At 41.8% G+C, this 15973-nt stretch overlaps 1 protein-coding gene across 1 annotated transcript in view; it reads right to left on the bottom strand.

Annotated features, from left to right (window-relative positions):
- LOC138851567 (RING finger and transmembrane domain-containing protein 2-like) overlaps positions 1–1530 on the bottom strand; it is a 37413-nt gene extending 35883 nt beyond the window's left edge. The window contains exon 1 of the mRNA XM_070080807.1: positions 1374–1530. The gene's annotated coding sequence lies outside the window, so the exon portion shown is untranslated. The remainder of the gene's footprint in view (positions 1–1373) is intronic.
- Between the last annotated feature and the right edge of the window lie 14443 nt (positions 1531–15973).

Below are 15973 nucleotides of genomic sequence, written 5' to 3'. Positions count from 1 at the left end.
TTTTAATTTTTAAACTGTTAATTTTAAGTAAATATGTTTGGACTTGTCCTAGTGACCAAGAGTACTGTTGAGACCAAATTCAAGTCTGGGCCATGAATTTTCCTGGAGTTTACCTGGAATCACTCCCAGAGGTCACTGCCCCCTTGGCCTGGTTCCAGACCAGGCATCCTGGCTACTGGCCTGATCGATGAAGCTGTTGGTGCCTGCTGCCAACATATGCACCACAAGCTGGTTAATCAGGTACTGTTTTGAGGAATCTGTCACTTTCCCTCTTGAAGGCAATTAAGAGTTTGCTGGTAATCCCCTTTATGCATGAAAGGAAGGTGTTGAAGAGTCATGGTTACTTAACACTTATTGAGCTCTCTTTCAGTGCATTCATCACTCCTCTAAGTAGTAATAGAGTGCCAACAATAGAATAATTTCTTATTAGGTTAAGATATGTTATATTCGGTTATACAAGGCTCTGTTATGTTAGGTTACATCAAATTTTCCCCATTTGCACAAAACTGTATCTCCAAAGCACAACTCACTTAATACTGGACATTTTAAGCTGTTATTTATCACTGAATACATCAAGGAGCAACATTCAATAATAACCATTCATTTATAGTATGACATTTAGCAGTGCTATGACAAAAATTCCTAGAACCCCTTTGAAAATGTGCAACAATGGCTTAATATTTATTTATACTTTTACAATGGTTTAAAATACTAAATCATATAAAACTGAAGTTAGGATAACCCAAGCCAAATTATTTCTCTTATTTCATCTGACTTTTTTTTGGGGGGATTATTATAAGTAATTTACACATATGTCACTATGTATGATAACTATAGTCAATAATTTTTTGCAACTGTACTTATATGTACACGTACCTAAATAAACTTACTCAGAATGTACTATTTAGTGCCCATTTATGCCTTCAAGGCCACTATAAAAAAATTTATGAATGCAATATATAAAAACTGCCTTGTCTAACTAAGGGCTTTCTCACATAAGAGATAACTAATGTAAATCAATCTCTTTGACACAAATATATCTTATTGGAAAATAAAATATTATTTCTTATTTATAACACTATCATGCATGAAATTTAGGTCATACTCCCTCAAAATTGTTGATAATGCTTACTTTCACCGTAACATATGTAACTTTCCAATTGTTATGTCTATATGCAAATAGGATTCAATTCTGAACACAAAATACTTCCATTTACTGTAATATCTTTGGCTCGCGTAAATAAACTGCAAACAAATTTAATGGTCCACCTTGAGTTATCTTCCTTTAAGCCTCGCCCACAGTCACGTGAACACCATGGATTACATTTTATTCACAGAAAAACAGCAACAGATAATTGCAAAAGTATACTCACTTCACCTATCGTCACTTGTGATAGGCATAATTATTCCGCAGGTTTGCGAAATAAAGCAAAATACTCCACCACACCCCTAGAGGACAGTCGTTCCCGTTGTTTGTGTTGGGTGTAAGGGAGAGTGTGGAGTTCCAGGGTGGGTGTAAGGGAGAGTGTGGGGTTCCAGGGTGGGTGTAAGGGAGAGTGTGGAGTTCCAGGGTGGGTGTAAGGGAGAGTGTGGAGTTCCAGGGTGGGTGTAAGGGAGAGTGTGGAGTTCCAGGGTGGGTGTAAGGGAGAGTGTGGAGTTCCAGGGTGGGTGTAAGGGAGAGTGTGGGGTTCCAGGGTGGGTGTAAGGGAGAGTGTGGGGTTCCAGGGTGGGTGTAAGGGAGAGTGTGGGGTTCCAGGGTGGGTGTAAGGGAGAGTATGGGGTCCCAGGGTGGGTGTAAGGGAGAGTGTGGGGTTCCAGGGTGGGTGTAAGAGAGAGTGTGGGGTCCCAGGGTGGGTGTAAGGGAGAGTGTGGGGTCCCAGGGTGGGTGTAAGGGAGAGTATGGGGTCCCAGGGTGGGTGTAAGGGAGAGTATGGGGTTCCAGGGTGGGTGTAAGGGAGAGTGTGGGGTCCCAGGGTGGGTGTAAGGGAGAGTATGGGGTCCCAGGGTGGATGTAAGGGAGAGTATGGGGTTCCAGGGTGGGTGTAAGGGAGAGTGTGGGGTCCCAGGGTGGGTGTAAGGGAGATTATGGGGGCCCAGGGTGGGTGTAAGGGAGAGTGTGGGGTCCCAGGGTGGGTGTAAGGGAGAGTATGGGGTCCCAGGGTGGGTGTAAGGGAGAGTATGGGGTCCCAGGGTGGGTGTAAGGGAGAGTGTGGGGTTCCAGGGTGGGTGTAAGGGAAAATGTGGGGTCCCAGGGTGGGTGTAAGGAAGAGTATGGGGTCCCAGGGTGGGTGTAAGGGAGAGTGTGGGGTCCCAGGGTGGGTGTAAGGGAGAGTATGGGGTCCCAGGGTGGGTGTAAGGGAGAGTATGGGGTCCCAGGGTGGGTGTAAGGGAGAGTGTGGGGTCCCAGGGTGGGTGTAAGGGAGAGTGTGGGATATGCTGAATGTTGAAGACAGAGTAAAACAACTGAAGCTAAATCATGTTTATAAAATTGCTCACAAACAATGTCCAGAATATCTTCCTGTCAATTTTATCAATGTTGGGAACCAAAGCAATCATAGTACTAGGGGGAGAGAGCACAACTTTGTAGTACCCACAGTCAGTGGCCAGGCTTCAAACACCTTTTATTGTACAGCAATAAAGGAATGAAACAGACTGCCCGCACATGTCAAAGCCAGTCATAGCATGAACCAGTTCAAGAAGAGTGCCAAAAGGTGTCTGATGAATGTAGCTACAGAAAGGGAGGGGAATGATTTTCTATTTTTTAGCTAACATACGTGTAAATTTTACCCTATTCCTAGTAATGACCCTCGTATTGTAGATAGTCTTAATGACCTTGGTGTAGTAGATAGTCTTTTTAGTATGATAATAAGATGTTATCTTCATTGTAGAATAATAAGAAAATATTATAACCTTTATATTATAATAATAAGGTAAAAGGACCCCAATGGAAATAAGAGACAGGCGCTCCTTTTACAGGCGACGGAAAAGAATAACAGAGTGGCTAAAAGAGGTCAATATATCTGAAATGCGTAGGGAGACACTAGTCAGAGAAATAGCAAGCATCGAACTTAAGCTAAAGAAATCTTATAGGAGTCAGGAATCGCGGGAAGAACTGAAAGCCATAAATGAAATCGAAAGAAACCCAAAGTATTTCTTCTCCTATGCCAAATCAAAGTCGAGAACAACGTCGAGTATTGGGCCCCTACTTAAACAAGATGGATCTTACACAGATGACAGCAAGGAAATGAGTGAGCTACTCAAGTCCCAGTATAACTCAGATTTTAGCAAGCCGCTAACCAGACTGAGAGTCGAAGATCAAAATGAATTTTTTATGAGAGAGCCACAGAATTTGGTTAACACAAGCCTATCCGATGTTATCCTGACGCCAAATGACTTCGAACAGGCGATAAATGACATGCCCATGCACTCTGCCCCAGGGCCAGACTCATGGAACTCCGTGTTCATCAAGAACTGCAAGAAGCCCCTATCACGAGCCTTTTCCATCCTATGGAGAGGGAGCATGGACACGGGGGTCGTCCCACAGTTACTAAAAACAACAGACATAGCCCCACTCCACAAAGGGGGCAGTAAAGCAACAGCAAAGAACTACAGACCAATAGCACTAACATCCCATATCATAAAAATCTTTGAAAGGGTCCTAAGAAGCAAGATCACCACCCATCTAGAAACCCATCAGTTACACAACCCAGGGCAACATGGGTTTAGAACAGGTCGCTCCTGTCTGTCTCAACTATTGGATCACTACGACAAGGTCCTAAATGCACTAGAAGACAAAAAGAATGCAGATGTAATATATACAGACTTTGCAAAAGCCTTCGACAAGTGTGACCATGGCGTAATAGCGCACAAAATGCGTGCTAAAGGAATAACAGGAAAAGTCGGTCGATGGATCTATAATTTCCTCACTAACAGAACACAGAGAGTAGTCGTCAACAGAGTAAAGTCCGAGGCAGCTACGGTGAAAAGCTCTGTTCCACAAGGCACAGTACTCGCTCCCATCTTGTTCCTCATCCTCATATCCGACATAGACAAGGATGTCAGCCACAGCACCGTGTCTTCCTTTGCAGATGACACCCGAATCTGCATGACAGTGTCTTCCATTGCAGACACTGCAAGGCTCCAGGCGGACATCAACCAAATCTTTCAGTGGGCTGCAGAAAACAATATGAAGTTCAACGATGAGAAATTTCAATTACTCAGATATGGTAAACACGAGGAAATTAAATCTTCATCAGAGTACAAAACAAATTCTGGCCACAAAATAGAGCGAAACACCAACGTCAAAGACCTGGGAGTGATCATGTCGGAGGATCTCACCTTCAAGGACCATAACATTGTATCAATCGCATCTGCTAGAAAAATGACAGGATGGATAATGAGAACCTTCAAAACTAGGGAGGCCAAGCCCATGATGACACTCTTCAGGTCACTTGTTCTATCTAGGCTGGAATATTGCTGCACACTAACAGCACCTTTCAAGGCAGGTGAAATTGCTGACCTAGAAAATGTACAGAGAACCTTCACGGCGCGCATAACGGAGATAAAACACCTCAATTACTGGGAGCGCTTGAGGTTCCTAAACCTGTATTCCCTGGAACGCAGGCGGGAGAGATACATGATTATATACACCTGGAAAATCCTAGAGGGACTAGTACCGAACTTGCACACGAAAATCACTCACTACGAAAGCAAAAGACTTGGCATACGATGCAACATCCCCCCAATGAAAAGCAGGGGTATCACTAGCACGTTAAGAGACCATACAATAAGTGTCAGGGGCCCGAGACTGTTCAACTGCCTCCCAGCATACATAAGGGGGATTACCAACAGACCCCTGGCAGTCTTCAAGCTGGCACTGGACAAGCACCTAAAGTCGGTTCCTGACCAGCCGGGCTGTGGCTCGTACGTTGGTTTGCGTGCAGCCAGCAGCAACAGCCTGGTTGATCAGGCTCTGATCCACCAGGAGGCCTGGTCACAGACCTGGCCGCGGGGGCGTTGACCCCCGGAACTCTCTCCAGGTAAAATATATCTTATTCATGGTAAAAAAAAAAATACATTTGATAGACTTTTTGGCATTCACCAAAATATCTGCCTTTTACCTCCCACAAAATCAAAAATATTTGATATACTATTCCAAAAAAAGAAGCACCAACTAGTCAAACACATTTGTTTTATATTGTCTGTGAAAATCATTTCAATACAATCATTGATAATGGTGTAGTACAGCAAAATAAGTGAAAATGTTACTTCCGAGATGTAGGCCTGGAACGCCGGCCGGCCCGCCGTCTCAAAAAAAAAAAAAAATTCGCGAAAATCGCGTTTGTTTCAGTGGTTTTCAAAGTAAACTGATGTTCTAGTGCAGTTATCCTCTTCAAAATACTGTTTTCTATCACTCAGACCAAACAATACAACATGGAGACGAGGAGTAACTCATTTATATCAAAATATTCCTGATGGACTCGCCATATTACGGCCTATTTTATTCAGTCTAGAGTATATAACATGTTTGTATGTTATTTATACTGTTTATTATATCATATTAGATCAATTCTGACAGATAAATAAGCCGTAGAGTTGATATATAAGCTGATATAAGCGTAATAATTCGTGATTTCACCTGGCACTCTCTGGAGCGGAAATACTGTGGAGTGTTCCCAAGTGCTTCCTGATTAGCTGGAAGTCTATTGATAAGCTCCACCTACTCTTATATGATGTCAAATAGTCAATTATTATATTAGAAAGAATAATGCAAGAAAAAAGCGATAAAGAACAAGGAAAAAATTCCAAAAAATATATGGGCTGTGAGCAGACGCGCTACCCACATTGCCGTCACCATACCTGATATAAATGACTATAATTTCTTGTAGAAACGTCGTAGAACATTGATTCTTGCACCATTGTATCGCCAAAGAGTTAAGCTATTTTTCTGTATGAATAACTCAATTTCCATAATTTTCCGATTTTTTCTTGAGCGCGCGAAAAAATTGTGACATTCCCATCCTCACATTGTTGTCAATGGAATTAAGCTGCTGTGTCACAGGTGGTTGTTGGCTGAATTATCAAAAATAGTTATAATCATAACCACAGTTTTAAAGGGGTGGACGGGTAAGCCAGCGGAAGGCCTTCGTCAGATAACCAAAAGCTCCAATTGTGGGTCATCATATGAATAAGACCCGCGTCAGGAAACACTTGTCCTGTTTCTTAACAAACCTTATCAACGAACCGGTGGTTGCTGCGAGTCTTGAAGAAGCATCATTGTAACTGGTCACTGCTCATTTTGCTTGTGAGCTTTCGTATTATGGGCTTATACGTACATGGAAACATTTGTCTTTTGTGTGTGTATGTACGGTTATGTTATTTAAGTGCACATACATGTGCATCTTTGCATACTGATAAACCACAGAACAGGTGGGGTTTGAACCCGTGGTTTGTTCACAGTCATGTTATTACGATTTCATGGGTACATACAGATAGGTAATCACATAATATACATGCGTGCATACATATACACAATTCACTCAGAATTTGGTACCTGCAAACACTCAATGCATACAAACATTTCAACTTTATTAAAATAACCTTAGATGATCAGTCAGATACTTACTAGTTTTCACGACAGCTTAAGAGTGGCTGAAATAAACACAGATGCAAAGCAAAACTTTAATGAAAGAACGTCTGGCCTGTACAAGGATTTTTAAAGTCAATACAAAATGATAGACAACAAGCATATTTATTCAGCATAATATTAGGTGGGCATGCTGACAGTCTCATGGAACACATCAAACCCACACTTTCTAAACACTACATACCGCCTTTACGAACTCATTGCACAAGACGACGGAGGTGAAGTGGTCGCCATAGACTTCATTATATACAAAACTAAGATGACTGAAATCTTAAGGAGACAATATCACCTATGACCAGATTACCCAAGTTGTTCATAAAAAACGTACAAAACTATTTCTCGCCAGAACCTATAGAACACTAATTGTCTAAAAGGACAAGAAATTGTACCGCCTTCCTACTAACCCAAAACCAGCCAAAATGTATAGATTATCTATGATACACAAGCCACAAGTACCCGTGAGACCCATCACATCTGTTACTGTAGCGCACCGCATGCACTAGCAGGTGTTCTAGCAAACCACAGCCACATTAACAAGTCCCATCAGTGACTCCCATGTAGGCTACTCAGCAAGACCTGAACATTAAAAACAAACTGGGAAACCTGGAAATCATTACGCTATTCACAAGAGTTCCTCACAGTCTTAAGACTTTAAAATACTACACCAAAAGATGAGACCTGAAATGAACCTCCCACAGCCCTGACAGGACTTTGTAGAACTTGCGAAGCTTTATATAAATTCAATTGCTTCTCCTTTAGCGATTCCTTCTATAGACAGAAGGTGGAATGCTGAAAGACGATAATCTTCCTTCCACCTCCTAATTAAACAAATTCGAGATGGCCCTGTGGCCTAGTGACAGAAGCTCTCGCTTCACATGATAGGTTTCCGGGTTCTACTTTACAAAGCAGAAGTGTTATAAGAAGAGCAGAGTATATGGAGAGTAAAAGAAAGGTGAAGAGAGTGGTGAGAGAGTGCAAAAGGAGAGCAGATGAAAGAGTGGGAGAGGCACTGTCAAGAAATTTTAATGAAAATAAGAAAAAATTTTGGAGTGAGTTAAACAAGTTAAGAAAGCCTAGGGAAAGTATGGATTTGTCAGTTAAAAACAGAGTAGGGGAGTTAGTAGATGGGGAGAGGGAGGTATTAGGTAGATGGCGAGAATATTTTGAGGAACTTTTAAATGTTGAGGAAGAAAGGGAGGCGGTAATTTCATGCACTGGCCAGGGAGGTATACCATCTTTTAGGAGTGAAGAAGAGCAGAATGTAAGTGTGGTGGAGGTACGTGAGGCATTACGTAGAATGAAAGGGGGTAAAGCAGCTGGAACTGATGGGATCATGACAGAAATGTTAAAAGCAGGGGGGGATATAGTGTTGGAGTGGTTGGTACTTTTGTTTAATAAATGTATGAAAGAGGGGAAGGTACCTAGGGATTGGCGGAGAGCATGTATAGTCCCTTTATATAAAGGGAAAGGGGACAAAAGAGATTGTAAAAATTATAGAGGAATAAGTTTACTGAGTATACCAGGAAAAGTATACGGTAGGGTTATAATTGAAAGAATTAGAGGTAAGACAGAATGTAGAATTGCGGATGAGCAAGGAGGCTTCAGAGTGGGTAGGGGATGTGTAGATCAAGTGTTTACATTGAAGCATATATGTGAACAGTATTTAGATAAAGGTAGGGAAGTTTTTATTGCATTTATGGATTTAGAAAAGGCATATGATAGAGTGGATAGAGGAGCAATGTGGCAGATGTTGCAAGTATATGGAATAGGTGGTAAGTTACTAAATGCTGTAAAGAGCTTTTATGAGGATAGTGAGGCTCAGGTTAGGGTGTGTAGAAGAGAGGGAGAATACTTCCCGGTAAAAGTAGGTCTTAGACAGGGATGTGTAATGTCACCATGGTTGTTTAATATATTTATAGATGGGGTTGTAAAAGAAGTAAATGCTAGGGTGTTCGGGAGAGGGGTGGGATTAAATTATGGGGAATCAAATTCAAAATGGGAATTGACACAGTTACTTTTTGCTGATGATACTGTGCTTATGGGAGATTCTAAAGAAAAATTGCAAAGGTTAGTGGATGAGTTTGAGAATGTGTGTAAAGGTAGAAAGTTGAAAGTGAACATAGAAAAGAGTAAGGTGATGAGGGTATCAAATGATTTAGATAAAGAAAAATTGGATATCAAATTGGGGAGGAGGAGTATGGAAGAAGTGAATGTTTTCAGATACTTGGGAGTTGACGTGTCGGCGGATGGATTTATGAAGGATGAGGTTAATCATAGAATTGATGAGGGAAAAAAGGTGAGTGGTGCGTTGAGGTATATGTGGAGTCAAAAAACGTTATCTATGGAGGCAAAGAAGGGAATGTATGAAAGTATAGTAGTACCAACACTCTTATATGGATGTGAAGCTTGGGTGGTAAATGCAGCAGCGAGGAGACGGTTGGAGGCAGTGGAGATGTCCTGTCTAAGGGCAATGTGTGGTGTAAATATTATGCAGAAAATTCGGAGTGTGGAAATTAGGAGAAGGTGTGGAGTTAATAAAAGCATTAGTCAGAGGGCAGAAGAGGGGTTGTTGAGGTGGTTTGGTCATTTAGAGAGAATGGATCAAAGTAGAATGACATGGAAAGCATATAAATCTATAGGGGAAGGAAAGAGGGGTAGGGGTCGTCCTCGAAAGGGTTGGAAAGAGGGGGTAAAGGAGGTTTTGTGGGCGAGGGGCTTGGACTTCCAGCAAGCGTGCATGAGCGTGTTAGATAGGAGTGAATGGAGACGAATGATACTTGGGACCTGACGATCTGTTGGAGTGTGAGCAGGGTAATATTTAGTGAAGGGATTCAGGGAAACCGGTTATTTTCATATAGTCGGACTTGAGTCCTGGAAATGGGAAGTACAATGCCTGCACTTTAAAGGAGGGGTTTGGGATATTGGCAGTTTGGAGGGATATGTTGTGTATCTTTATACGTATATGCTTCTAAACTGTTGTATTCTGAGCACCTCTGCAAAAGCAGTGATAATGTGTGAGTGTGGTGAAAGTGTTGAATGATGATGAAAGTATTTTCTTTTTGGGGATTTTCTTTCTTTTTTGGGTCACCCTGCCTCGGTGGGAGACGACCGACTTGTTGAAAAAAAAAAAAAAATGTGTGTGTACAGTATATTCACACTAATATTAAATATTCATATTTGCTACAAGGTAAAGGTGAAGCCATCTGTGAGCTAATAGTTTCATCTAATAAGTTATCTTGGGTGACGTTCTTGAGAAAGTTACAACCACAAATGAAAGTGTGTTTGGCTGCCAGTCTTTTGGGATCACACCTGTCTACTGGCTGTCCACGATGTTGGGTGCGGGACCATGTACAAGACAGGAAGACCACGTACATCTCGACAGTGTTCACCAGGATCAATCAAGATGAGGCATGTACGGAACCCACAAAGAGGTAGGATAAATAAGACACATGTGGAGAACCTGGGTATCTTTACTAACGTGTGTCTTATTCATCATCTTGTCGGTATTGTGCATTATTAATATAATGGAGACAGAATAGCTAGCAGGTTATCCAAGACAGCGGTGTAGAGCATATATATAGTGTGAGTGAACTTGTACAGCCTCTGCTGTCTTACAAGTACGAGATGGATCTTACAGCTGTGAGATTCTTGGTTGTCTTTTTTATGAGGCTTGGAACATGGGTCGTCATAGACATCGCTGTGTCACCCTTTAGTTGAAGATTATCCACTTTATCAGTGAAAGAAATGATAATGTTGTTCCTCAGAGTGGAAAGGTAAGTGAAGAGCGTGGCCCGCATGACTCATTAATATGTATAATGCCAGGCGAGTGTTTATATGTTACCCTAATATCACACACACACACACACACACACACACACACACACACACACACACACACACACACTAGGTGAGTACACACACATACATACATACACTCATACATAACGATTAGTGAAGAGGCGGGGCCAGGAGCTATGAATCGACCCCTACAACCACAAACAGGTGAGTACAATTAGGTGAGTACACAAAACCGCACTACACATATCCACACCACACACACACACACACACACACACACACACACACACACACACACACACACACACACACACACACACACACACACACACAAAAAAAAAAAAAAAAAAAAAACAAGTCTAGTGTCTATCGACAAGTGCCTTTAACAACTAGTAACTATAGATGTTAGGAAGTATTTCTTCAGCCTTAGAATTTTCAGAAAGTGGAATCATCTGGAGAGTGAAGTAGTGGAGGCAGGATCCATACATAGCTTTAAGAGGTACGATGAGATTCTTATAGCAGGGAGAGAGTGGACTTAGTAGCGACTAGCAAAGAGGCAGGGCCAGGAGCTGTGAATCGACCCCTGCAACCACATATAGGTCAGTACATATAGGTTAGTAAATACAGGCTAAAGGAGAGATTCTTGGAGTTAAAACTGACCACTTTAGAGGAGAGAAAAACCAGAGACATGATTACAATGTACAAAGCACTCAGAGGGAGAAAGAGATAGATGAAATACTCTGCTTGGTACCATTACTTGGGTAGACTTCAAAGAAATCAACTAGGAATTAACTAGTAGTAAGGAAAGTCAAGTGTAGGATCTGCAGTGAAACTTGCAAAGAGAGGCAACATGCAAGCAATCCCATATACCTAAGAAACACATAAGTACACAACAGGAAGCCTGCCTATACTACATATAGTGCAGAACATGTGAGAACACCGTGTGAGAATACCGTGATCGATATAATACCTAAGCCGTCACAAGGAAGTTCATTGACTCTGTAGACAAGAAATATTACTGGTCTCCTCCCCGAAAGAAATGAACATTTGAAACAGATTACCCAGTGAAGGTGTCTGAGTAACAACATACACATTACTGTGTACGACAGAGTACTACCAACACCAGTGAAGAAAGGGACAGGCACAGAGCGAAACGATGTCACAATAAAAGTTTGCTTCTCATGTGTCTTTTCTTTATGAGCTGAGGTAGGATAACTCTTAGCTTGTAAAGCTGATGTGTTAAAAAAAATAATACTCTGCGGATTGAACAGGAGTGAGCTTTGACAAGATAAGATAAGATTTCGTTCGGATTTTTAACCCCGGAGGGGAAGTGTCCCTGGTCCCCTGCTCTTCCTCATATACATCAATGATCTTCCAAATGTAACCCAACATCTGAAACCCATTCTCTTTGCTGACGACACGACTTATGTCATCTCTCACCATAATCTTGCCACCCTCAGCACCATTGTTAATGAGGAGCTGATCAAAATATCGACTTGGATGACAGCCAATAAACTTAAGCTTAACACTGACAAAACCTACTATATTATGTTTGGTAGCATAGCAGGAGTTGCGCAAATTAACATTAAGATCGGCAACACTCTAATTACCAGACATAATGAGGGCAAATTCCTAGGCCTATACCTCGACAACAACCTGAATTTCAGCACCCATATCCAACACATAACAAAAAAAGTGTCCAAAACGGTTGGGATCCTCTCCAAGATATGATACTACGTGCCGCAAACTGCCCTTCTCACACTATACCGTTCACTTATATATCCATACCTCACCTATGCTATTTGTGCTTGGGGATCAACTGCAGCAACACAGTTATGGAAGGAGAAAAGAGAATATGAATGTGTAAATTCAAGAATTATGTGGATTAAAGTAAAGGTTGGATGCGAGAAGTGGGTCATAATAAGCGTGTATGCACCTGGAGAAGAGAGGAATGTAGAGGAGAGAGAGAGATTTTGGGAGATGTTAAGTGAATGTATAGGAGCCTTTGAACCAAGTGAGAGAGTAATTGTGGTAGGGGACCTGAATGCTAAAGTAGGAGAAACTTTTAGAGAGGGTGTGGTAGGTAAGTTTGGGGTGCCAGGTGTAAATGATAATGGGAGCCCTTTGATTGAACTTTGTATAGAAAGGGGTTTAGTTATAGGTAATACATATTTTAAGAAAAAGAGGATAAATAAGTATACAAGATATGATGTAGGGCGAAATGACAGTAGTTTGTTGGATTATGTATTGGTAGATAAAAGACTGTTGAGTAGACTTCAGGATGTACATGTTTATAGAGGGGCCACAGATATATCAGATCACTTTCTAGTTGTAGCTACACTGAGAGTAAAAGGTAGATGGGATACAAGGAGAATAGAAGCATCAGGGAAGAGAGAGGTGAAGGTTTATAAACTAAAAGAGGAGGCAGTTAGGGTAAGATATAAACAGCTATTGGAGGATAGATGGGCTAATGAGAGCATAGGCAATGGGGTCGAAGAGGTATGGGGTAGGTTTAAAAATGTAGTGTTAGAGTGTTCAGCAGAAGTTTGTGGTTACAGGAAAGTGGGTGCGGGAGGGAAGAGGAGCGATTGGTGGAATGATGATGTAAAGAGAGTAGTAAGGGAGAAAAAGTTAGCATATGAGAAGTTTTTACAAAGTAGAAGTGATGCAAGGAGGGAAGAGTATATGGAGAAAAAGAGAGAGGTTAAGAGAGTGGTGAAGCAATGTAAAAAGAGAGCAAATGAGAGAGTGGGTGAGATGTTATCAACAAATTTTGTTGAAAATAAGAAAAAGTTTTGGAGTGAGATTAACAAGTTAAGGAAGCCTAGAGAACAAATGGATTTGTCAGTTAAAAATAGGAGAGGAGAGTTATTAAATGGAGAGTTAGAGGTATTGGGAAGATGGAGGGAATATTTTGAGGAATTGTTAAATGTTGATGAAGATAGGGAAGCTGTGATTTCGTGTATAGGGCAAGGAGGAATAACATCTTGTAGGAGTGAGGAAGAGCCAGTTGTGAGTGTGGGGGAAGTTCGTGAGGCAGTAGGTAAAATGAAAGGGGGTAAGGCAGCCGGGATTGATGGGATAAAGATAGAAATGTTAAAAGCAGGTGGGGATATAGTTTTGGAGTGGTTGGTGCAATTATTTAATAAATGTATGGAAGAGGGTAAGGTACCTAGGGATTGGCAGAGAGCATGCATAGTTCCTTTGTATAAAGGCAAAGGGGACAAAAGAGAGTGCAAAAATTATAGGGGGATAAGTCTGTTGAGTATACCTGGTAAAGTGTATGGTAGAGTTATTATTGAAAGAATTAAGAGTAAGACGGAGAATAGGATAGCAGATGAACAAGGAGGCTTTAGGAAAGGTAGGGGGTGTGTGGACCAGGTGTTTACAGTGAAACATATAAGTGAACAGTATTTAGATAAGGCTAAAGAGGTCTTTGTGGCATTTATGGATTTGGAAAAGGCGTATGACAGGGTGGATAGGGGGGCAATGTGGCAGATGTTGCAGGTGTATGGTGTAGGAGGTAGGTTACTGAAAGCAGTGAAGAGTTTTTACGAGGATAGTGAGGCTCAAGTTAGAGTATGTAGGAAAGAGGGAAATTATTTCCCAGTAAAAGTAGGCCTTAGACAAGGATGTGTGATGTCACCGTGGTTGTTTAATATATTTATAGATGGGGTTGTAAGAGAAGTAAATGCGAGGGTCTTGGCAAGAGGCGTGGAGTTAAAAGATAAAGAATCACACATAAAGTGGGAGTTGTCACAGTTGCTCTTTGCTGATGACACTGTGCTCTTGGGAGATTCTGAAGAGAAGTTGCAGAGATTGGTGGATGAATTTGGTAGGGTGTGCAAAAGAAGAAAATTAAAAGTGAATACAGGAAAGAGTAAGGTTATGAGGATAACAAAAAGATTAGGTGATGAAAGATTGGATATCAGATTGGAGGGAGAGAGTATGGAGGAGGTGAATGTATTCAGATATTTGGGAGTGGACGTGTCAGCGGATGGGTCTATGAAAGATGAGGTGAATCATAGAATTGATGAGGGGAAAAGGGTGAGTGGTGCACTTAGGAGTCTGTGGAGACAAAGAACTTTGTCCTTGGAGGCAAAGAGGGGAATGTATGAGAGTATAGTTTTACCAACGCTCTTATATGGGTGTGAAGCATGGGTGATGAATGTTGCAGCGAGGAGAAGGCTGGAGGCAGTGGAGATGTCATGTCTGAGGGCAATGTGTGGTGTGAATATAATGCAGAGAATTCGTAGTTTGGAAGTTAGGAGGAGGTGCGGGATTACCAAAACTGTTGTCCAGAGGGCTGAGGAAGGGTTGTTGAGGTGGTTCGGACATGTAGAGAGAATGGAGCGAAACAGAATGACTTCAAGAGTGTATCAGTCTGTAGTGGAAGGAAGGCGGGGTAGGGGTCGGCCTAGGAAAGGTTGGAGGGAGGGGGTAAAGGAGGTTTTGTGTGCGAGGGGCTTGGACTTCCAGCAGGCATGCGTGAGCGTGTTTGATAGGAGTGAATGGAGACAAATGGTTTTTAATACTTGACGTGCTGTTGGAGTGTGAGCAAAGTAACATTTATGAAGGGGTTCAGGGAAACCGGCAGGCCGGACTTGAGTCCTGGAGATGGGAAGTACAGTGCCTGCACTCTGAAGGAGGGGTGTTAATGTTGCAGTTTAAAAACTGTAGTGTAAAGCACCCTTCTGGCAAGACAGTGATGGAGTGAATGATGGATTTGTCAGAGGGAGAGCACATATGCGGGACCCCTACAGCAGTCTTCCTCTCTCTTTTTTGTCTCCTTTCTCTCTGTCTCGTCTTACATTTCCTTCTCTCTCTTTCTTCTTAAAGATGAACCTATGTCTCTTTAATAGTAGACAGACTTGAAATTTAATGTCTTCCTGAGATGGCATGCTTTTATTTTTCATTTCTAATTATTTAGTTATCCCACCATGTCATCCATAGTCATCCAATGTGCCGCTTATTCATTTTGCACAGTAGCCAGAGTAAATGTGTTGCTTTTATTCTATAGATGAAGACTTCGTTATACACGTGCACGAAGACTTTCTTGAGATCATCCTCAAAGATGTTGTAAATGCATGAAAGTGAAATGTAAGTTCTCTAAATATGTTGCTTGAACCACAGTCTTGAATGCCACTGTATAACGTAAGTCACTTTTATTTCTAGACGGCGCTCCTGTACACATCACCATATTTCTTATGAATCGTCTTAAACATCTCTTACAGTTCATACGGCTGAATGAAGTTTTTTCTGTGTGGTAGCTGTCCTAACTTGAGATCATCCGTATTCTCTTATTTCTGCAACAATCTTTGGTGCGGTACTGTGTCAAGGGCCTCCTGGCAGTCTAGGAATACGCAGTCTTTCCAGCCTTCTCATACTGCCTCAGTTATCCTCAGCTTGACAAGGGAAACCCCCGTTGCCCCTAGCAACCTATGTGGTACTTACCATTAACGACCAGTTGACATCACAGATGTCATGTGAGAGAGTGCGGTAGAGGGCGTGGCTGTGGTAAATGCTGGC

The sequence above is a fragment of the Cherax quadricarinatus genome, unplaced genomic scaffold (genome assembly GCF_038502225.1).
Source record: "Cherax quadricarinatus isolate ZL_2023a unplaced genomic scaffold, ASM3850222v1 Contig1024, whole genome shotgun sequence".
NCBI classification, from domain to species: Eukaryota; Metazoa; Arthropoda; class Malacostraca; order Decapoda; family Parastacidae; genus Cherax; species Cherax quadricarinatus.
This window is presented reverse-complemented; position numbering and strand designations above follow the sequence as displayed.